This window comes from Macaca thibetana, chromosome 1 (assembly GCF_024542745.1).
Source record: "Macaca thibetana thibetana isolate TM-01 chromosome 1, ASM2454274v1, whole genome shotgun sequence".
NCBI classification, from domain to species: domain Eukaryota; kingdom Metazoa; phylum Chordata; class Mammalia; order Primates; family Cercopithecidae; genus Macaca; species Macaca thibetana.
In genome coordinates, this window is record NC_065578.1 from 33,707,162 (window position 1) to 33,731,083 (window position 23,922).

General features: G+C 45.6%; 1 long non-coding RNA gene across 2 annotated transcripts in view; it reads right to left on the bottom strand.

Moving 5' to 3' along the window:
* Nucleotides 1–9,628: 9,628 nt before the first annotated feature.
* Nucleotides 9,629–23,922, bottom strand: part of LOC126958569 (uncharacterized) — a 32,919-nt gene continuing 18,625 nt past the window's right edge. The window contains exons 2-6 of one of the 2 annotated variants that reach the window (XR_007727231.1): nt 11,497–11,615; nt 11,221–11,343; nt 11,005–11,127; nt 10,699–10,789; nt 9,629–9,774 (exon numbers count right to left, since the gene is read on the bottom strand). This is a non-coding gene — a long non-coding RNA (uncharacterized LOC126958569). Of the gene's footprint in view, nt 9,775–10,698; nt 10,790–11,004; nt 11,344–11,496; nt 11,616–23,922 lie in introns of both variants that reach the window. The other variant, XR_007727230.1, reaches the window with a different exon arrangement.

Sequence of the window (23,922 nt, forward strand, 5' to 3'; positions counted from 1 at the left end):
GACTTGCCCACAGCCACACAGCTAAGTACCGAAACTGGAGTCTGTACTTTCTGCAGGGCCCTGAACCACCCTATCAACGCCAGGTCGCTCCCCCATGGTGAAAGCCTGAGATGTGTGGTTTCCCGTATCCACAGCCCAGTGCTGCATGTGGGGTCAAGACTGAAGCTCTGACAAAGCACTCAGAGGTGCCCCTCTCTGGCTGGGTTCCTTCAGCACTGGACTTCACTCCTACTTAGGCTCAGCTGGTATTGTCAGCCATTCCCCCTGGGCTGTCACTGACTGATGATGGGGACAGTAACCCCAGGGAGCCCTCAGCCTGGGTCACTAAGGAGGCAGTGAGTAGACCAGGTGGCCAAGTGCCCCAGTTAAAATAGAAACAATGGGAGCCCAATTCTCCATCCAGAACCTGAACTGAAGATGGTTCCCCTTGACTGAGCCTGGGTATTGAGACCATCTGGTCCAACTTTGTTTTATGAACTTTATTATAAACTTACAGGAGGAGGTGTGCTGAATGCTGGTTCAATTAGGAGAATTTGTAACTTGCTGAACCCAGCAAGGGCTGATCCAACCTGAAGAAGGTCTCTGGAAGCCTGCCACAGAGCTCTAGCCTCAACTTTGACCTGTACAACATTTTTATTAATGACTTAGTTGAAAACATAAAAGACTTGTTTACCAAATTTGTAGTTAATTTTTAAAAAGAATAAAAGGAGAGGCAGACTACAAAAACATTGACAGGATCCAGATGGCTCTAGACAGGCTGGACTGATGGGCTGAATCTAATAAGAGAAAATAAAACAGGGTTTAAATGTCAAGTCCTGAACTTGGCTTCAAAATAATAACTGCTCAAGGACAGGATTGAGGTGGGTGGGACAGTAATGGAACTTAGCAACAGCAGGTTTTAATAAGACTTAGAGGTTTAGTGAACACAGTCAACATGGCTATGACACTAAAAAAAAAAAAAAAAAAACCAGATGTTCATCACAACACTGCTTATAATAGCTAGACATTGGAAGCCATCTAAGTGTCTGCTAGACATGGTTCATCCGTGCAGTTGACAACTATATACCCATTAAAAATAATAATGGCATAAGAATATATTAAACAACATCGGGAAATAGTATGAAAGGAAAAACATTCGGTTACAAAGCAAGAGTTTGAACCCGCTTTTATTTTTTAAGAAAAAGAATTGAAAAAAGTTATGGAAAGATAGAGACCAAAATGTGAACTTATCAGTTTCTGGGTGGTATTCGGGGTGACTTGGGGATGGTAGCGGAGGTCTCAGTAAATGCATAAAGCTTTTGAAGGTATTCGAAAGCTAATGCAATTCCCAAATATAGAATGCTAATGTCTAAAAAGTTGGAGAAAAAAATTCTGTTGTACTTTGGCGTGACAAAGACTGGGGTCTTGAGTCTAGTTCTGGTGCCTCCCTTTACAACTTAGTGATAGACAGTGAAGCAAACATTTTGAGTGATTACAGTGTACCTGGTAGTGGGCATATTCTTCTCCCTTTTTTTTTTTTCTGGAGACAGAGTTTTGTTCTGTTGCCCAGGCTGGAGTGCAGTGGCGTGATCTTGGCTCACTGCAACCTCCGCCTCCCGGGTTAAAGCAATTCTCCTGCCTCAGCCTCCTGAGTAGCTGGGACTACAGGCGCACACCGCCACACACGGCTAATTTTTTGTATTTTAGTAGAGACGGGGTTTTGCCTTGTTGCCCAGGCTGGTCTCAAACCCCTGAGCTCAGGCAATCCACCCCCCGGCCTCCCAAAGTGCTAGGATTATAGGCGTGAGCCACGACGCCCAGATGGGCATATTCTTTAAATCAGTTATCTCATTCAGTTCCAATATCTCATGACTCCCTATGAAATAGATACTAGGGCTTTCTCCATTTTACAACAAGGTTCAGAGAGGCCAAGGAGCTTGCCCAAGACCATACAGTTAGTGAACAGCAGCACCAAGATTTCCTGAAGACATTAGACCCGGAGAAAGGAAGCTGGAAAGAGACAGCTTCCTGAATACTGTGAGTGCTGCCGAGCATGAAGCATTCCTGACAGACCCACACGGGGAATCCTCTATGGCTGGCTGCCAAGGGTTGTGATTGACTAAGGGTCCCTCGTCTTCTTGGGAGAAATTGGGAAGGTGCCATGGGGATTGAATATTGGGGCCATTGGGACTGAGTTTCTAGAGCCGGAGCTTTCAAATTAAGATCCTCTCTCACAGAAAATGAAGAAAGTTCTGGCCGGGCGCGGTGGCTCAAGCCTGTAATCCCAGCACTTTGGGAGGCCGAGGCGGGCGGATCACAAGGTCAGAAGATCGAGACCACAGTGAAACCCCGTCTCTACTAAAAATACAAAAAATTAGCCGGGCGCGGTGGCGGGCGCCTGTAGTCCTAGCTACTCAGGAGGCTGAGGCAGGAGAATGGCGTGAACCCAGGAGGCGGAGCTTGCAGTGAGCCGAGATCGCGCCACTGCACTCCAGCCTGGGCAACAGCGTGAGACTCCGTCTCAAAAAAAAAAAAAAAAAAAAAAAAAAAAAAAAAAAAAAAAAAAAAGAAAGTTCTGACTCTTGGGTTTGAGGAAGTCAAAGAACGTAAGACTGGAGTTGGGGGAGGAGAAATAGGAATGTGAAGTCAAAAAACTAGTCACATCCTTACCCACCTCAACCCAGTGTAGCCTCTAAGGGACTTGGTTAAAGTTCCTTCTTGTTAAAAACCAAACAACCTAAAAGATCTGTAACTCCTTGGGTGCCAGCCCATATTAGGTCAACTGATGAGTCCACCATACTTAGAAAGGTCTCCACTGCGGAAGAAAGCCCATCATGGTGGGCCTAGGGAGCAGATCAGCAGGGCCAGGCCTTCTACAGTCCTGGGAGATGGGACAGCAGCTCTGAGCACACCATTCCCTCTACGTGTGACTACAGTCAAGCAAGTGGAGGAACACTGACCTCAAAAAGAAGTGGTGTCCGGCAGATGGTCTCCCACAGGTATTCCAGCAGATATCGGACGGCCAGTGTTTATGAGAAGCAATGTAGAAGGGATTCGTACATTGAAACCTTACCTAAGCCTTAGAGACCCTAAACCTTGAAGACCATGAGGGTCAGTTCTCTGGATTTGCTCAACATTTTTCCCCAGGTCCTTTGTACATGACCTAGATTGTGGTAGATGCTTGACAGTAGATGCTGTTGAATTAATTAATGACTGAGATGAAGCGTTAGACCAAATTACACCTAAGGGCCCTGTTAGAATTTGGTCTGTGATCTTGGTGAATTTTATAGTTAGTGTCCAAGACTCTTTTTTTTTTTTTTTTTTTGAGACAGAGTCTCGCTCTGTCACCCAGACTGGAGTGCAGTGGCACAATCTTGGCTCACTGCAAGCTCCTCCTCCCGGGTTCATGCCATTCTCCTGCCTCAGCCTATTGAGTAGCTGGGACAACAGGCTTCCACCACCACGCCTGGCTAATTTTTTGTATTTTTAGTAGAGACGGGGTTTCACTGTGTTAGCCAGGATGGTCTCGATCTCCTGACCTCGTGATCCACCCACCTCAGCCTCCCAAAGTGCTGGGATTACAGGTGTGAGCCACCGTGCCCAGCCTATCATGACTCTTTTTAAATACAGAAGTGAATGTTTATTTAGAAGGAGGAGAGGTGGGAATCACAGCAAATTGCAGATGCCCTGTGGACTCAGGTTTCTTTCTCTTTCTTTCTTTCTTTTTTTCTTTCTTTCTTTCTTTTGTTCCTTCCTTCCTTCCTTCCTTCCTTCCTTTCTTTCTGGTACGATAAGCTTGGTTTTACTAACAACAAAACAGTACACACATGAATAAATCTGCTCTTCCTCCTTGATTCCATCTGCTTTATGCATCTATTCACTCAGAGTGCATCATGACTCATTTCATGTCTGTGCCTGCATTTAACCCAGCTGCAGTCCCAGTGGGCAAATGACTCTGTGTCCCGTTCAGCCCATAACATCTCACCTTAGTTGCTTCGCCCTGAGTCCCCACATAGCACCCCATGATCCCACTATGCCACTTAACCAAATCCCAGAAGTGGCACATTTGGTTGTTTCCAATATTTTGCACCTACAAAAGTATGCAGCTAAAACATGGGTGTTGCGAACATTTGTTTTCCCTCTTGGTTATTTCCTTGGAACCAGCTTTGCAAAAGGAGATTGTGAGATGTCTTCCTCCAGTTGTCGACTGTCTCCTCTGGCAGATTTGGGGCCTTAAACTCAAGCTTTTCCAGCTGCTATGGATTGTAATGATGTCTCGGTCCCACTGCAAGAGGACAAGAGACCAAGAGCCTTCTTACTCAGACACTTAGTTGTACTAAAACATCCCAACGACTTCTGAGGATGGGAAATCCATAGGCTTGTCCTCAGCTAATTGATGTCATCCATGAGTCACAAAAAGCCAGAATAAATGTCCTCCCCCCTTACACACCCTTCCTGAAACTCCCCTGCTACAATTCCACAGTCTTGGAGATGGGTCCCAGGTGAGTATCTCCTGACACAAATGGTTCTCCTGAAATTCATTGTTTATTTCCGTTCTTCTTATAGCTTATGCTGGCAGGAGGATGTGGGAAGACTGCAAAATAAGACACTCGGGCATTTGGGCTTCTGTGAGGTGCTCACTTCAGATAGTAAGGTTTACCACAGACACATCATCATGAAAAGCAAGCAGAAAACTGTCATGTTTGGGATTCCTAACCCAGCACAAATGGTCACATCTGACTCTGCTCAGCAGAGTAACCTGGCCAAAAATCTAAATGGTTTTCCAGCACTTACTGCACATACATAAGAGCCTTCTGGCAAGACGGAACACTTTCCAGTGCCACCAGCAGAGTATAAATGTGCGCCCCTCCCTCCACACCATCCCAAAATTAGCACTTAGCCTGGCTGTCCTTTCTTGCTGGTTTAATGGCTGCATAATAGGACTCACAGGCGCTGGAATGTGCTGTGCATGTGTCCGTGTGGTGACAAGTTGTATGTCTCTCCCAGTGGATAGGATCAGTACCCATGGGGACGGAGTCCCCTGTGGTGAGGCAGAGTGCTGGGTGTGCTGCCTGTCCCCTGAGCTCCTTGTTATGACACCTTCCTCGGATATTAGCTTCATTACAATTTGTTGCACAAAAGGTTTTTCTTGCAGTGTATTCTGGGCTAATTTTAGAAATTTGTTTTCACCTTCCGACATTGATTCCTGGGGCAGCTTGCAAGCTGCCTGGAATGAAAGATCAATGGTGACAGCAGAGGAGTGGGCTCCAGTTCTTCATTAACCCAGAGCTCCCAGCAGCCCCAGTCCTGTCTCTTCCCTCAGGGCTAGCCCTGGACAAAAATGGACGGTCAGGAAGTTTTCCTTTGGTGCCCTCAGCCTTTCTGGTCTGAGCCCTTTCCATCTTCCCGCTCTCCTCATCTCATCTCCTTTACCAAACTCACTCTTCACCCAGTGTGGAGATGGATTTCGGGAGAGGAAGTGAAGTCAGATCCACTGAGGGTCTGCACAGGCTAGGCAGTTTATATGCATGCCCCTTAAAGTCTATCAGTAATTCTCACAGCTTGGTATTGCTCCCATTTCACAGAAGAGGAAACTGAGATGCAAAGAGATCAATAAGCAAGCCTAGTGTTGCAGAGCTCGTAAAGTGGAGCTGGGATCAGAACCTCCAGCTCCAAAGCCTGTGTTCGCACCATTGTTTGCTGTTACGCTGATAACCACCACAGTGCAGAAGTCTAGGAGCAGGCGTTTGGAGGAGTAGCATCCCCCAGGGTCACAGAAAGGGTATGCTTTGCCCTGCACCCAGCCACTCCTGCTCAGCCAAAGGCTCTGCTGAGTTCCACACACAGGAACTGGCCCTAATGAAGTCTCTAGGGACATCAGGCTGTGCTCCTGAGTCTCAGTTCCACCCACAGGGGGTGGCAGAGTGGGCCAAGGAAGTTCTAATTGAGAAGTCACAGGTGCCCAGAGCAGAACTGTGCAGAACCTCTGGCCACAGGTCGTTTACAAGACATGCGGGGCAAAACGTGAATGTTGGAGATCTTCCAAAGGAGTTAAGGAGAGCAAAACAGAACAGAGAGGCAATGAATCCAGAGGCAAGAAGGAGGTAAGGCTGGAGGAAGTCTAGATCAGCCCTGTTAGAAATATACAGAAATATAATGCAAGCCACATATATCGTGTTGTACATTTTCTTTTTCTTTCTTTTTTTCTGAGACGGAGTCTTGCTCTGTCACCCAGGCTGGAGTGCAGCGGCACAATCTCAGCTCACTGCAAACTCTGCCTTTCAGATTCAAGCGACTCTCCTGCCTCGGCCTCCCAAATGGCAGGATTACAGGTGCCCGCCACTGCACCCAGCTAATTTTTGTATTTTTTAGTAGAGATGGGGCTTCACCATCTTGGCCAGGCTGGTCTCGAACTCCTGACCTCATGATCCACCCACCTCGGCCTCCCAAATTGCTGGGATTACAGGCATGAGCCGCTGCACCCAGCCTATGTTGCACATTTTCTGTAGCCACCTTTAAAAAGTTAAAAAGAAACAGGTAAAATTAATATTAATAATATATTTATGTAACTCAATATATATCAAATATTATTTCAACAGGTAATTAATATGAAAACATATTAATGAGATTTTACTTTTTTTTTGTACTAAGTCTTTGGAGTCTCATATGTATTGTACATTTACAGCACCTCTCAGTTTGGGCTGGCCAATGTCAGTTGCCCAATAGGCACACAGCTCGTATTGTACAGGGCAGGGCTAGATCCACAGCTTTTAAATTATGTCCCATGGAGCACAGCCTTCCTCAGAAATGTTCCAAGAAGTCCCTAAACATTTGGTTTGAATTTCATTTTTAGGAATTTTTAACTACCTAAAAAGTAATGGTGGGGCACAGTGGCTCAGGTCTATAATCCCAGCACTTTGGGAGGCCGAGGTTGGCGGATCACTTGAGGTCAGGAGTTCGATACCAGCCTGAGCAACATGGTGAAACCTCATCTCTACTAAAAATACAAAAAACTATCTGAGCGTGGTGGCGCACGCCTGTAGTCCTAGCTACTCAGGAGGCTGAACCCAGGAGAATCGCTTGAACCTGAGAAGCAGAAGTTGCAGTGAGCCAAGATCAAGCCACTGCACTCCAGCCTGGGCAACAGAGTGAGACTCTGTCTCAAAAAAAAAAAAAAAAATTCAAAAACTTTAAAAATTAAAAAGTAATGTAAAAATATTTGCACTTAAAGACATCCCATTCCAAATTTTAATGCAGTGAAGACAATCAATAGAAAAATTTGTGTTCGTGTGTGAAAGGAAATATTATGTAATTCATCCTCTTATAGGAGAAGTTTGTACTAATAAAACATCTCTTAATCGTTTTAAATATTAGTACAACTACGTATCACCTAACAATGGGGATACATTCTGAGAAATGTGTCGTTAGGCAATTTTGTCATTGCTTGAACATCATAGAGTATACTTACACAAACCTAGATGGTATATATATTTTTATTTATATGTATATTTATCATATGGAAAACTAAATGTCCCAGCACCATTACAGAATATCAATCATTTTCCCCTACTTGATCTACAATGCCAATATCAAGTGCCATATATCAAGTTTCTGTATAAGCTCCATTATCATCTTAGGGGACCACTGTCGTATATACAGTCTGACGTTGACCAAAATATCATTGTATGGAGCATGACTATAATTTATGTTACATTTCAATTAAGTAATAACAATAACAACCAACATTAATTTCGTATTCACCTCATGCTGAGTGCTTTTTGAGCATCACCTCAGCAAATTCTCACAAGAAATCTTGGATGTGGGTAATAGTATTATCTTCATTTGCAGAGGAAATGTAGATGCTGATGCTGGAGAGTTCAACAGTTTGCCCAAGGTGGCAATGAATGACATCAGGATTCAAACCCAACCCCAGCTGCGTAACTTCTAAACCAAAGCTCCTAAGCACCACACTACAATTAAAAACAGACAGACCAACCTACCATGCCAGTATGAATTCTGAGCTTTGTCAAACTTCAGGCTACCTCGTGTCGACTCTCCCTTCATGCCAATCACTCACCCTCTCTTCAGGCCCTTGTACACATATGTACACACCACGCAGCATTCTGTTTAGTGCAGCAAATATTTACTGACATTACTATGCATCAGTGTTAGCTGTGCTCCTTTTGTAGCCAAGATAAAGCATTTTAAATCCTATTTACCCCCCAGCTACCTAGGGAAAGGTCAGATTTTATCATGTAAATGATATGAAGCCAGTGAAGGGTTTAAGCAAAGGGTTGACAAAAAGGATCGTATTTGTATTTTCAAAAGCTCATTCTGGAAGCAGCAGGGAGAGTGGATTGAAAATTACTGGGATTGGAGAAAGAAAGCCAATTAAAAAACTGTTAGAGTGAGGAGAGCAGATAGAAGAGGGGGCTACAAATGAGAAAAGTACTGGGTAACTGAGTAATCATTGAGGGGGTCAAAAAGAAAACTCTAGTTTCCGGATAAAGTAGTTGAGTTCATGGTAGGACTATGAACTGAAATAGAAAAGACAAGAGGAGGTCTGGTTTGAGGGGGATGAGTATACATGATGAATTTAGATTTTAATATTGAAGTTGACATTCTAATCAGCTGCCCAACATCCATTCAGGCCTTCTGCCACTTGTCCCAGAAACACGATGTGAGGAATCACTCCAAATCCAGGATGGGCCTTGACCCGTGTAACCCAATCATGATAACCCATCCCATAATAATCCCCCTTGCTAATGACTGATTGGAGTAGAAGTCTAAGCCAATAAGCACATACTATTCCCTTGTGTCTTTATTGGTGTTGGGGCCATAAGTTGATTCCTTCAGGCCAAAGAAAAGCATCTGTCTTCAATAACTGTGGGAGAGGAGCGTTCTCCTGATGAGAACAGAAAACATGCCATACTGATTAGGACTGACAGCAATCTTCCAATTCAAGAGATAAGGCCATTCTAGAAGAAGAATATAATGGAAAGATAGAAAAACCTGGACCCTTAATGAATTCATTGAATCATTGGATCAAGCCATCCAGAAGGTCAACCTGTCCTATCCTTTTATATGAGTCAGTAAATTTCCTTATTGTTTAAGACATTTTGAGTTGGGTTTTCTGCCATGTACAGCCACAAGCATCCTAATTGACACAGATATGTTGAATGTAACTGAGGTGACCCAAGAAGTCAAGTGGGAGAAACAGGTATGATGTCATCAGGCAGAATTTAAACTGAGAAAGTAGATGAGACTGACTCAAGAAAGCACGTAGAGTGTGGAGGGGAAAGCAGAGCAGGGCCAAGACCAGGACCCTGGAGAGCGCTCGTGTTGGTAGGCATAAATTGCTCTACAGAAGAAACAGAACAGGAAAGAGGAGATGGTCTAGATGTGGGGTAGAGACTCAAAGAATATGGCCATGAAAGCGGGGAGAGACGAGAAAGAAGGGAAGAAATGAGAGAGGGGGGATGGGTCAACTACTGAATGAAGGAGAACACTATAGAAAGAGACATTGACAGGGAGGGGGCAGGGGGAATATTAATTAAGGTGCAGGACAAGCTGCTGTACCAATAAGACCCATAAATCCAGTGGTTTGAATAACATAGAAGTTTATTTCTCTCCCACACAACAGGCCAGAGGGAGAGAGTGTCAAGAGCAGTTGCGGGCAGTTCTTTTCCTTGAGGTCTCAAGAGTTCTTCTGTCTGGTTGCTCGGCCATCCCATAGGGTCTTGCCTTTGTCCGTACAGCCACAGCTAGCTCATCTCCAGCACTTCCAAGTTCCACCTCATTGAAAGGAGGAAATAGACAATGTTCACTGCAAATAGCTTCCATATAAGGATGTGCTCTGGAAATTGCTCACATCCTTTTAGCAAGAACTGAGTAGACATCCACATCCAGCTGCAGGGAGTCTGGGAACTGTGGTCCTGAGCTAAATGATCATGTTCTTCCCTAAAATTCAGGGCTCCTTGACTAAAAGGAAGGAGAGAATGGGCATTTGGGGACACTTAACAAGCTCGGCCACTAGGTTCTAGGAAGTTGTGGTAGGTGTGCAGGTGACAGCACCCTCTATTCCTCAGGTTGATCAACTAGGCTTATCCACATTAAATCTGTGACCCAATCAAATATATAATCTTAGAAGATCCTGAAGAATTTCAGGCTTTCAATTCACAATACTTCAGCTGCCACCTGCTTGCCCACTCAGGCCAGTTAATGCTGCATGACTTGCTGGCTGTGTCCAACCTCCCTGCTCCCTGCTTCCTGGCCAGTCAGCTTAGCCCTGGAAATGCACAGCAGAACCAAGTCTAAAGGAGGAAATCATCACATTCAGATGTTTTGTGTTATGTAGGTCATGATTCCCTTTCTTATTTTTAATCTCTCCCTAACTACTGATTTCCTTCTCAAAATGTTTTCCTTTGGCCTGGCTTCCACTTAAAGCTATCTTTCTTTTTTTTCCTCTCTCCTTCCCTTAACCGTCATAATCACTGACTTGTTCCCAAACCCCCTGCAAGCTGGCATCTGCCCTATCACTCAGATAAAACTGTCACTGAGGTCATTAAATTTAATGGGCTCTTCCCAGCCCTCTTCCTCCTCCACCTGGCTGGGTCTCATTAGACACAATTGACCACCCCTTCCTAGAACCTTTACCTCCCTTTGCTGCTATGATGCGCCACTACACACCTGCCCCCCAGCTGCTCCCTCCTTCCCTACCTCCAAGTCCTTGTCTGTGTCTTTCTTTCTGTGACTCCTCAGGAGACAAAGACCAAGGCAACATCTACACAGGAACAATCATCCTGTTAGCCTGGGATAGTGGAAAAGACATAACCTGAGCTCAAATCTGGATTTGCCACTTATTTGCTGTGTGACTTTAGCAAGTTACTTAGTATCTCTGAGCCCATTTCCCCCATGGAAAAATAGGGATAAGAATGCCCTTCTTTCAGGTTTGTGTTATCAGGCTAGACAACCGCCTAATAAACAACCCCCAAAACCTTAGTGGCTTAACAAATGTAACATTACCATCTAATGAAGGTCAGTCAGCAGAGGCAGGGAAATACCACACAAGATTATGCAAGAATTGGGTCCAGTGGCCCTACTTCCCCTAGGGATCAGAGTCCTTCACTAGATTTCTGTTTCCACAGCCTACAAAGGAAAAGAGGAAATGAGTATGTGTAGAAGATTGTTCATGATATTTTGGGGGAGAGCAGCCACAAAAGTGCCATCTATTACTCCTACCCACATTCCATTGGCCAGCACTCAGTCACATGATGCAACCTTATAGCAAGGCATGCTGGGAAATGTAGTTTCAAGAGAAAAAAGCTTTGATGAACTCATAGTATCCTGTCTGCCATATGGTTGCTGTGAAAATGGAAATAACAGAACTAAATCCTGTGGCATTTCTGGAACAGAGTAGGTGCTGAATGCCCTTCTTTCAGGTTTGTGTTATCAGGCTAGACAACTGCCTAATAAACAACCCCCAAAACCTTAGTGGGTTAACAAATGTAACATTACCATCCAATGAAGGTGAGCAGAAGCAGGGAAATACCACACAAGATTATACAGGAATTGGGTCCAGTGGCCCTACATCCCCTAGGGATCAGAGTCCTCCACTAGATTTCTGTTTCCACGGCCTACAAAGAAAAAGAGTAAATGAGTATATGTAGAAGATTGTTCGTGATATTTTTAATCACCATTAATAAGAAAAAATAAGAATTTTTTTTAACTTTTTGCCAACTTTCCCAAGTGCAAACATCAACTGAGATAAATAACAAGACTAAGGGAGCAGAGACAAAGAGAGAAACAACTGTTGTAAACAGGAATGAAAGTGCAGGCCAGGTTTGGGGAAGCAGGGATAAGCACAGAAGCAGGCAGAGAGTGGGCAGAGGGCTCACCGGGAATTGAGCCCCATGGTACTCAGCACAGCCTCTGCTTTCCCAGCCAGCCCTGGCTCCCACCTGAGCCAGAAGGGGCTTAGAAAGATCTGAGTTTCCTTGGAAACCATTTCTCTGGCCCTCTCTGCACGTGATCAGCCAAGTTGGTTGTAATCAAACCCCCACGGGGCAGAGAACGAGCTCTCAAACTGCAGTCCTGGGGTTCTATCCAAATTGCTTGCGTTTCCGATTTAAATTGGTAATTTCCCCACGAGTGTTCTCCGTGCCCATCCACAGACTTGTTGGGAAGGGGAAGCTCTGAACATGTTACCCACCCCCCGCCATCACCTCCTGCCCCTGACACAGCACAGGGGCCTTGGGAGTGCCTCCAAACAGCCCGGAGTCCTCTGTCAAAGCTGAAGGCCTCTGGCAAGCCCAGGCCTCCAGAACAGCCAGGCCAGGAGCCCCTCCCTGGGCCTCCCTGTCCCACTGAGGACAATGGCCTGGACCTGAGCGGGGGAGGAGGAGGACCTACACAGACTACAGTAGGCAAGTCCTGAATGGTTGACTTCATTGCCAGACTAAATATGGGGGTGTGGGCTTCCTCTGGTACCTTTTGCAGGTACACCCTTTCCAAAGTGAAGGGTGGGGACTGGGCCAAGGCACCAGATAATCTTCTTTTCTTGTTTTGTTATTTTTGTTGTTGTTGTTGTTTGTTTGTTTGTTTGTTTTTGAGACCAAGTGTCACTCTGTCACCCAGGTTGGAGTGCAGTGGTGCAATCTCAACTCACTGCAGCCTCTGTCTCCTGGATTCAAGTGATTCTCCTGCCTCAGCCTCCCAAGTAGCTGGGATTACAGGCACGTGCCAGTACACCTGGCTAATTTTTGTATTTTTAGTAGAGACAAAGTCTGACCATGTTGGCTGGGTCTCAAACTCCTGACCTCAAATGATCTGCCCGCCTTGGCCTCCCAAAGTGCAGGGATTACAGGCATGAGCCACCGCGCCTGGCCAAATAATCTTGAAGTACTAAAAGCCAAGGCTGCAAGGCTAGGAAACAGCTGGGGAAGTCTCAGAATGTTAGGCAGAAAGATCCCAGAAGGTTCTGAGGGGCACTTACCTTCACTCCCTCTGTCACAAGCCAGCCCCAACCACAGTGTGACTACAAAAAGGGAGAGTGGACCCCTGTCCCCTTTCCTTTCAGAATGGGCAGAAGACTCATCTCAGACATGGTCAAACACTCCCAGACACACACTTAGCCATATATACACATGTACACATGCATACATACATATTAGAGAGGTTTGTGCGTGTGCATAGACACATACCTGTGTACTTGAAGACATGCAATGTCATTCATACTGATCCCCCTCCTAGCATCCCAGCCATGTTCATGATGTATCTGGGCATATTCACAAACAGACATCAGAACTGGGCTGAGAACTTGGTGCACACCTGCACGGGACAGCCTCAAGGAACACACATGCATGCTGACACAAGTCCAACTGGCCATCCTGGCATGATCACTGACTGACACATGTACTCAGACACACACATATAAGACTGAGGAAAAGGCAGAACCAGGCTGGGAGATGGACCCTGCTTTGCATGTGGCTAAGTAGGGAGCAGGGTGGATTCCAAATTACTAGACAGCTCCAGGAAGATGTGGCCAAATTGGGTCTAATCCGAGGCAGCATCTGGAGTCCAGTCTGGACATTAATTCAAAGCAGGGTGTGTAGTGTCTTCGTGGGTAGGGTTAGGGCCCTCATGGGGGAAATAGGCTTCCAAACTGCAGAGGAAAACACAGACCAGGAGCAGCCCCTGGAAGAGGCCTTACTCCCAAAGGGGAAGCTGGATGTCAGGTTCTTATCCCAGTGCAGAAAACTAGGTAAAATCAGGAACCAGCCATTGGCTTGGGAACCTACAGTGAGGGAAGAGAACAAGCTCATGGGCTCTGGGCGTCCAAAGCCCCCCAGCTCTCAGATCCTGTATTCAGGGAGACACAACTGGTACCAGGCCCACCCTCTGCCATGCTGGCTCCCCACTCAGAGCCAGGCTAGGTCAGGAAGAGCTCAGGGACTTGGTAGGCAGAGCCTAGTGGCAGAGGACTATCAGTATCTATAGCAGAAGGGACTGAGGAAAGACAGGCCAGACACCCCAGCTCCTGAGCCAGCCAGAACCTAGACTCTATTATTCCTGCTGTTGCCAGGAAAACAACCAGAAGACTCGCTCCCCACCTCCAGAACCTGCCTTCGGGCCCCTACCTCCACCCCAGCTGTAAGGGTCTTGGTCAGTCATGTTCTGAGTTCAAGAGTCCCTCATCTCCCCTCCCACTGCAGTGAAGCCAGGTGCTGGGCTGTGCAACTGACAGGAATGGGGAGCAGGTATTCAGTTCTGATGCCCAGAGTGGCTGTCCCCACCATTTCTCCTAATGCCCCAGCACTGAGAAGAATCCTGCAGACCTTCACAGCCCACCTGCTCCTTTCTAAACAGACAGGTGTGAGAGAACTGAGAACTCCAGTGGAGCAGGCACAGCCAGCTCTCTGCAGCTGCAGCTTTCCACATTTCCTAGCACAGTCAGCTGGGGAAGGAGAGACAGGAAGGGTAAAAGTTCTAATCACTTGGAGTTTCCCTACCACCCAGCAGCTCTCTCTCTCTCTCCCTCCATTCCTCCCTTCGTGTATGCTGCTCTGTATGTCTGGTGTCCTTCTACCTCCTTGTCTCCTGGAAGACACTTATTTAACCTTCAAACCCCTGTTGAGGTATCCTCTCTGCTTTTCAAATCTTTCCCCAGCACTCCCTCTGTTTGACTAATTATTTACTCCTTTCTCCAGGCTACCTACATTACAGCATGTGTTATGATTATCTGTTCATGTCACGGTAATCAGGGATGCCTGGGATATTGGGATGCCTGTCTTCTCCACTTGACTGTGAGCTCCTTGAAGGTAGGAGCTTGGTGGCACTTGTCTCTGTACCCCAGCACCACTATAGGGTCTGAGAGAACATGTCCAGGAGAAGTAGTATGATATGTCAGTTAAAAGTATGGGCTCTGGACTAAGCCAGACCTGAGTTTGAACCCCAGGTCTGCCTCTTCTGGCTGTGGGAGTTGGATGTGTTGTTTCAGCTCTCTAAGCCTCGGTTGTTCCAAATATGACATGGAAGAGTAGTAATGACTGTCTCATGGATTGCCATGAGTAATCAATGATACAATGAATATGGAGAGGTTAGCCCAGTACTGGGCACGTTAATAACCTTTGTTATCATCCCACCAGCACCTGGGCTGTCCATTCTATGCTGAGTCATCATAGCGACTCCATATAGCCCGTTCCCCTAGAAACCTCACTAGCAAATGAATAATGACAATCAAGAATGATGAGTTCCATGACAAAATTCTGGAGGCCCTGGGAGCCTAGAGAAGGAACCACTAATTTCAGTAGACATGTGATCTAGTGGTTAAGTTTATTGGCTTTGGTGTCAGGAAGTTCCAAGTTCAAATCCTAGCTGAGACTCTAATTAGCTGTGTGAACTTAGGTTAAGTTAGTTAAACACTCAGAAACTCTGAAATGTGATGGAAGTTTAATAACACAAAGATATAAATAATACAAATTTGACAAAAAATCAAATTTGCCTGGGGGTGAGCAAGGAAGACTTCCCAGAAAACGTGACGTCAGGCCTTAATGAATGAATAGAAGTTTTCCAGGTGAAGAGGGGAAGCAAGGGCTTTTCCAGCAGGAGCAGCACGTTCAAAGGCTGGTGAATCCAAGGACAATGAGATGTTTAGTGATCCCAGATCCCGTGTATGAGGGGGAAGTGTCTGAAGAGGGCCCACAAAGAGAGACAAGGGCCATGCTTAGTGGTTCCTGGCACACACTTCAAACGACCTCTGAGTCACCCTTCTGGAATGTGCCTGGTACATACTTAGAGGCTCAATAAATATTTGTAGGAAAAATAAATACGAGTCAGTGTCTCCTGCACCCTGTTCTCCTTGCTCCACCCACCCACCCAGCCACTCACCTCCCACTGATCCCTGGGACTCTAAGGAGCACAGGCCAAAACCATTGGAATTCACTCCCTCCTAGTTAAGCTCCATGGCCAAGAAAGTTGCACCAAAGCTAAACCCACCAATGGGCCTGATGTCAGAAGAACGACTCCTGAACTTTGCAGCTCGCAGAATAAAAATGTATTCCTTCTGATTCCCTATCCAGTCTCCTGATAAGCCCAGCGTGCCACATCTTAATATTCCTCCTGCTAAGGTGCCTGAAGGTCCCTCGGATGTCTGCTTCCAGCCTGCTAGTCTTTGAACTTGAGACATTCTAAACACCCAGTAGTTGACTTCATAATTCGGTGAGACTTGAAAGGCAGCCCAGGCAGCGGTCAGCCAGGTCTTCCATGCAGAAAATCCGGATGGCCTGGATGCTCTCCCTCAGGGCTCCTCTCCAGGGATGGCTGCTGGAATCAAAGAGTTTGGGATCACAGCAAATTCATTTGCAGCCACAACAGAATCCTGTTAGCAGGCTGTCCTGGGGATGGGAGGCAGGGAATGGGAGAAAACTCACCTATGTCTCTATCAGAAGAGGTGTCCTTGGACACTTAATAATCAGCTCTGCTTGGCTTAGCACTATCAGAGCCTGGAATCAAGCTTCTATCACAAGGTCCCACAGCCTCAGTTCAATACTAGAGATAGGCCAATTCTGCTGCCCTCTGGCAGAGAACAAATTCCTGCTGTTCAAGCTTTTGTCAGTCTCTACTGCCCCTGTGCCCTGCCATGACCCTGCTTTGGCTCCTGGAAAGATGGGGGTGCTACAGGAGGGCCCCAATTTCCCTCCTCTCCACAACTGCCCACATCCTCACCTCCATCTCAGAGAGAGGAAAGGTCCCTTCTTTCATCCAAGTCCAAGCCTGCAGCTGAGTTCCCACACCCTCACTCAACCTCAAGGATCTGCATGTAAAACCTCTCCGTTGACCTCCAGCAACAAACAGGCTCAAGGTGCCTCCAGGCTAAAGGTGGCCTTCCCAGGATGGACTTAGATCTGGATTCAAGTTCAGGCTCCAACACCTACCAGCTGCATAACCTTGAGCCAGTCATTCCATCTCTGTATTTCAGCCTCTACATCTGTGAAGTGGAAATAACAGCCACCAACTCCGAGGAGGGGTCACGGGAAATGAGATGCCGATGTCTGGCAAGGCTTAGCACCCTGCCTGCCCTTTTATCACTCAAGGAAATTCAGTCATTAGTACAAATATGAGCTCACTGTCCCATAAAGCTAGTGGCCTACTTCTCTTTCCTACACTACCAGGCTTCTTTATTTTTTTAATTTTACTTTAAGTTCTGGGATACATGTGCTGAATGTGCAGGTTTGTTACATAAGTATACATGTGCCATGGTGGTTTGCTGCACCCATCATCAACCCATCATCTAGATTTTAGGCCCCACATGCATTAGGTATTTGTCCTAATGCTCTCCCTCCCCTTCCCCCCACCCCGCGACAGGCCCCCGTTTGTGATGTTCCACTCCCTGTGTCCAACTCCCACTTATGAGTGAGAACATGAAGTGCTTGGTTTTCTGTTCCTGTACTAGTTTAATGAGAATGATAGTTTCCAGCTTCATCCCTGTCCCTGCAAAGGACGTGAACTCATTCTTTTTTATGGCTGCATAGTATTCCGTGGTGTTTATGTGCCACATTTTCTTTATCCAGTGTATCATTGATCCAGTGTATCATTGACCAGGCTTCTTATGAAGCACTCACCCCTCCTTAGCCCATTTCAAACTGGACCCTGACCTCATGCCTCTCACCCAGTCACCAGGGAGCCCAATAACCTAATTCCATGGCTTCCCCCCAGCTTCCAAAAGAGGCATTCAGTGCTGATGCCCACCTGTTTTTTAACTCAAATTCCCTCCTCACGCCTTCACAGCTCACTCTCCTGGTTCTTCTCTCTTTATGAACATGCCCTCTCCACATCCTTTTCAGTCCTAGATCAGTGGTTACACACTGGAATCACCTAGGGAGCTTCAAACTACCAATGTGCAGCCACGCCCTCCAGCAAGTCTCAATGTGTTGGTCTTTGGGAGGCCCAGGCACTCTAAAGTGCAGCTGGGTTTGAGAACTGCAGCCCTGAATGGAGAAGATGCCCTTGGCCTCTGTGTTACTTATGATTATGTTCTGCCATACAGAAAAAAAAAAAAAAAAAGTAAACGTGGTTTACATAAGACAGATGTTCATGTGTCTTGCAGGTATGGAATCTGGAGGTCCAGATTAGTTTGGCAACTCCACAGTCATCAGGAACCCAGGTTTCTACTGCCTCATGGCACAAAACGACTACTGGAGCCTCACAGCCTCATTCCAGGCTGCAGGAAGGAAAGGGGAGCACAAAGGGGCAAAGGCAGGTAAGAACCACCCTCTCACACTTCCCACTACTCACAACTTAACACATACCCACACCCAGCTCCGTGGGTGGAGGAGAAGCAGAATCTCATTCCAAATGGCTGTGTCTAGCTAAAACACAGGTATTCTGAACACTGAGGAAGAAGAAGAGAGCAGTTTCTGCCATGTGGGAATTCTAGGACCTCAACCACTCCACCTGAGTATTGCTCCCCCCACCCACTCCACAGGCTCCTTAAATGCATTGTGTCCCAAACTGCACCCATCTGACCAGGTCCCATGAGGCAGCAAGGATTTTGAGATTACAGATCTAGTCCTGGCTTTAACACTCAAGCAACCATGGGTACTTGATGCCTTGATGGGCTTCAGTTTCCTTATCTGTGAAATAAGATAAGAAATGTATTTTATTCTTGGGAAGATGAATGATTGGCTTACATATAAACATCTAGTAGAGTGCCTGGTGTATAGCAGGAGCTCAATACATGTTGGTTTCCTTCTCTTCCTTTTTTCTTTCCTAGTCTAGAGAAACCATTTCCTTTCTCTATGCTGTGCTGCCCCCTCTCCCAAACTGATTATATATTGCCATCAGGCCTCGCAGACAAGGCTCCCAGATGTGGCACTAACCATATATTTCTTTGTTAAGAACATATGTAAAATGCGGGGCGGGAGAGTGAGAGAAGAAGAGGGAGAAATTACCTTTACGAAAAAGGAGCTAACCAACCCAGATAGTACGAGAATCTTTCCCCGACGTGCTCTGCACCTCCCCTTTCAGGGGAAATCTCTTTTTTCCTCCCTCACTCTTGTGTGGTTTTTTTATTATGACTTGTAGCTATAGGTTGGAGGACAGATGCAGTGTTGGTCAAAATCAAAAGTATGGTCAATTGTACAATTCTCCAGTTTTGAACTGACCCAATTCCCCAGTCATAGACTGACCCTAGGCCCTGGTCACACATCAATCCAGACCCCCCAGTCACAGGAAGATGGAACCTTCCTACAGCTTTGCTACCCAAAGTGCAGGGCCCAGCAGCGTCTGAATCACCTGGAAGCTTGTTAGACATACAGAATCCCAGGCCCCACCTGAGACATTGACACAAATGGAGGATTTTTTTTCCTGGCATCTCTCCTTTCCTCTCTCTTGCCTTCCCCAGGAACTGAGCATTTATTATACAAGGTGACCCCTGGTGTCCTCAGCAGCACTCCAAGATCCTATCCTCTCCTTACTCCAGCCATGACTTACTCCATCACTAAGCCAGTTTCCCGCAATGGTCCTGCCTGGCAATGGGCACAGTTGTGGAATCTTTTAACGCTATATCCTTACTTGAATGATATGGTGCAGGTGTACTGAGCATATTGGAAAGAAAGTGTGTGAAACACCTAGAAGAGGACCTAAAACATAGAAGACAGCCAATAAGTGGCAGCTGTTATTACCAGCTGTGTGACCTCGGCCATCACTACACGTACCAGAGCCTCAGTTTCATCACCAGCTCCCAACACCTACTATGACACAGAGCTGGTCTCATATTGTGACTTCAATCTGATTCTCAGTTCAGTGGAAGGAGAAATCATCAAACAGGATTGGCCAGTAAAAAGAGGAGATTACAGGCAGGGAGATGAGCCCAGATCTAAGGACAGGTAAATCCAGAATATATGTGAGCAGTTAGGAGGAGACCAGGTTGGCAGCATCAGGAGACACGCAGGAGAGAAATGGATGAGGCAGACAGAAGGATGCTGGAGGCCAATGGTGGGCCTTGAAGGCCGAACTAAGAAGTTTAGATTTTATCCTGAAAGTGAAAGGGAACCCCGATGGGCGTTTTGGATGTGAAGTCAAAGGACGGCATAAAGCGCAGAAAGAGGATGACACTAGGGCACTGGAGTGGTGATAGAATGAACATGACCAATTGGATGAGAGAAGGAGGAAGAGGGAGAATCAATTTGAAATGACTACGGCAACATCAGTGACAGACAAGGCAGCCCAGAGATGGAACTGTCTGCAGGTGGAAAGTTAACATTTTTGTATTAGAACTCCATTCCTTCATCCAATCAGTGTGTCTTGAGTATCTGTGCTAAGCACTGCATGGGGCTCTGGGTATATTATGGTGTGCCAAACAGACATAGTTCTTGTCCTGATGGGAGTTCTGCCTTGGTGAGAGGAAGATGCCAAGAGACATCCAGGAGACAATTCAGAGAATAGTCAGGGCTGGATACGGCTTGGGAGCCTTCTCCCAACTGCCCCAGACACATTTCAGAAAGTGTTAAGAGCTGGAAAAATTATGAGAAGATTTCTTCAAGGCCCAGACTTCAACCCTGCATTTCCCACAATATCCAGCCAAGGCCAATGTCCCTCTGCAGGGCTTTGCTCCAAGATGACCGTGGGAGGGGCAGCTCCCTTGGAGATGGATACCTGGCCCAGTGTTCAGGGGCTCTGGCTTCTTGATTACCTGCTGGAGGGGAGTCTTGTGATTGCAGTCATCTGATTAGGGATTCATGCACTCATCAGAGCTGAGCAGAGACACAGGCCAAAGAATCTGGGCCAGGCGGAGTAGTTCTTAGCTATCTGGTGATACAGGTGAGGTGTTTCTTCAGCACTGCCCCATGGATTCCCAGGCCTTCATACCCATGCATCCCTCTTTCCACTACACTTTCTGTTCCCCTAAATGCCTCTGGGGCTCACACTGTGCCAACTGACCCCAACTTTCTTTACCCTCCTAAACTCAGACTTTTATCTCCTCTCTACACTCCCTCTAGCCTCTGCCTTCCAGCTGCCCAGACTCACTGCACACATACACACACTCCTGGCCCCTGTAAGCCCAATTAAGCCAACAAATCCACAGTTAATTTAATACTGAGCACTCAGCAGAAGGATACATCACTGGTGGTAGATTGCGTGAGTGATACCGTAGAATTACATCTTTGTGTGCTTCAGTTGTGTGGGTATATTTTATAATTCACTGTGGTCAATGGGTAATAGATATAAAATTCAGAGACTAATATAACTAGTATAAATGATGCAGAAGTTTCAGGCTGTAGCTCTCGTTTTCTGAGATAGCATTGTTAGAACTGCAGTCTCCTGGTACTCATTCCCTGGGCAGGAAGCAAACCTCAGGTAAGAGCACCCCAGCATAGAAAGATGATCTCCTCCACTACCATCTGCTCCGTGATGCGGTTTCCAGGAATACACTGTGTGGGGTGGTGGGGGGACTCCCTTTCCTCCAAACCCTACTCTCTGGTGATTTTGTCAGCCTGAACCAAAAGCCTTAAAAATATGCATTTTCTTTGACTCTATAATCCTACTTTCGGAAACAAGTTCTAAGGAAAACGTATGTGCAAGGATGTTTGTGAAGCACCATTTAAAATAGCTACATATAAAAATGGAAAGAACCGAGATGTAATATACACACAGTGCGATTCTATGCAGGTTATTTACCCAGTGTCTCTCAGCTCACATCTACCCTTTTGTATTCTGCTCTTGCTGAGGCCAGAACTCCAAACCCAATGCTTCCCAGACTCCAGAACCAGCTGGCTTCCTGTTAGGTTCCTGCAATGAAAGGCACTTGAGGAAGATTGGAAGGCAAGATGAGGAGAGAAGGGACTTGGTTCCTGTTTCTTCCTTTCCTGCCAGCATCACTCCAGCAGCAGCAGTTGGCTCCAGCCCCTACTTTCTTTTTGTACTCCCAAACCCAGCCTCACCGCAATCCTTCCATATACCAATAGCAGCCACATACCATTCCCAGGTCTCAGCACCAGTTCTGCAGGACTGCAGGACCCATACTCTGAGTTCCTAGGTCCTGGTTCCCAAACTTCTTTTGTTCCTGTAGCCCTAGGGTTGGTACCTGCTTCCTGCAGTTATTATCTCTGAGTTACCCCTGTGTTCCCTTTTTGCCCTATCAGCTCTCCAACATCTGTGTAGCCAATTTCCTGTATTAAATTCACTCTCTTTGAAATACCTTGTGTGGTGTCTGGTTTTCTGAGTTCTGGCTAATATAGATGTCATTTCACCCCAATTGGGTAGAAAAAAATTTATAAATGTAACAATATCAAAGGTTGGTTGAGACTCAAAGAAATTGGAAATTTTCTACATTTCTGATGGGATTGTAAATTTACAACCATTTTAGAAAACAATTGGGCAGGCAATAACTGGTAAAGTCAAATTGCATACGTGAAATTCTGGTCCTGTGTATGAACTCTAAAGAAACACTTACAGATTACTCAAACAGAGAGCATCATTCCTTATTTTTCCCAACAGAAGAAGATGGATGATTCAGTTGCAGTACATTCATATAAGGAAATACTACTACATGGTGGTTAAAAATGAATAACTGATAGTTACCTACAGCAACATGGATAAAACCTAGAAGCATAATTTTGAGTAAAGAAAGTATCCTGCAAAAAGATGTGTACAGTATGGTGTCATTTACATATACATTTTTAAACCTACAAAGCAATACTATATATTGTTAATGAATATACTTGAATATAGTAAAAGTGCACATCATACATGGCAAGTTAAATTATTTAGAAGCACTAGCTGTAGATGATGGTGACTCAGGAGACAGGAAGGAAAACGGAATCAGATAAGGAGGAATCAAAGGAGGACTTTTTTTCTTTCTTTCCTTCTTCCTTTTTTTTTTTTTTTTTTCTGAGACAGAGTCTTGCTCTGTCGCCCAGGCTGGAGTACAGTGGCATGATCTCGGCTTACTACAACCTCCACCTCCTGGGTTCAAGCGATTCTCCTGTCTCCTGAGTAGATGGGATTACAGGAGCATGCCACCACACCTGGCTAATTTTTGTATTTTCAGTAGAGACAGGGTTTTGCCATGTTGACCAGGCTGATCTTGAACTCCTGACCTCGTGATCCGCCTGCCTCGGCCTCCCAAAGTGCTGGGATTACAGGCGTGAGCCACCGCACCCAGTCTGGCTTTATTTCTTCAGCTTGGTGGTAGGTACTATTAAATTGAGGGTCTGGAAGGCAAGGGCTTAGCGACAGGAAGAAAGGAATAAGAATCTACATTTAGGGGAATGGAAGAAGTGGGAGCCAGTTAGCATATCACGCCTAGACATCTAATAAAATTATTATGTAAAAATATGATTTATCGACACGAAGAGTTGTTAAGAACACATTAAGTAAAAATTAAGGATACAACATAGTATGTATTTCATTACCCCTTTTTTATATAATACAGTGTGTGTGTGTGTGTGTGTGTGTGTGTGTGTGTGTATGGGGGAAAAAATGGCTGAAAAAGAATATACCAAAATGGCAAGAGTATTTACCTCTGGGTAAGAGGGTTATAGGGGATTTTTATTTACTTCTTTATAGTTAACTGTATTTTCTATTGCTTCTAAAACAAATATGAACTTCTTATATAATGAATTCTTAAAGGAATTTTTAAAATGTACTTTGAGAATTTCTTCCCTTACCTGTGGCTGTTATCTCAACATCCCACTGAAGGGTTTCCTAAAGTGTCGTACGTAAGATGATTTTAGGTGGTTTAATGCACATTAAACATTTTTTATTTTCACATATATATCTACTTTAATGTATTTTACAAAAATAATTTAGCGCGTCAAACTCATGATTCAAAATGATACTCAATTTTTTTAGATGGAATTCCTGAAGTACAGGGGAAAGGGATTGTCTTCTCAATAAATGGTGCTGGGTCTGTGGGATAGCTGTATGGAAAAAATGGAATTC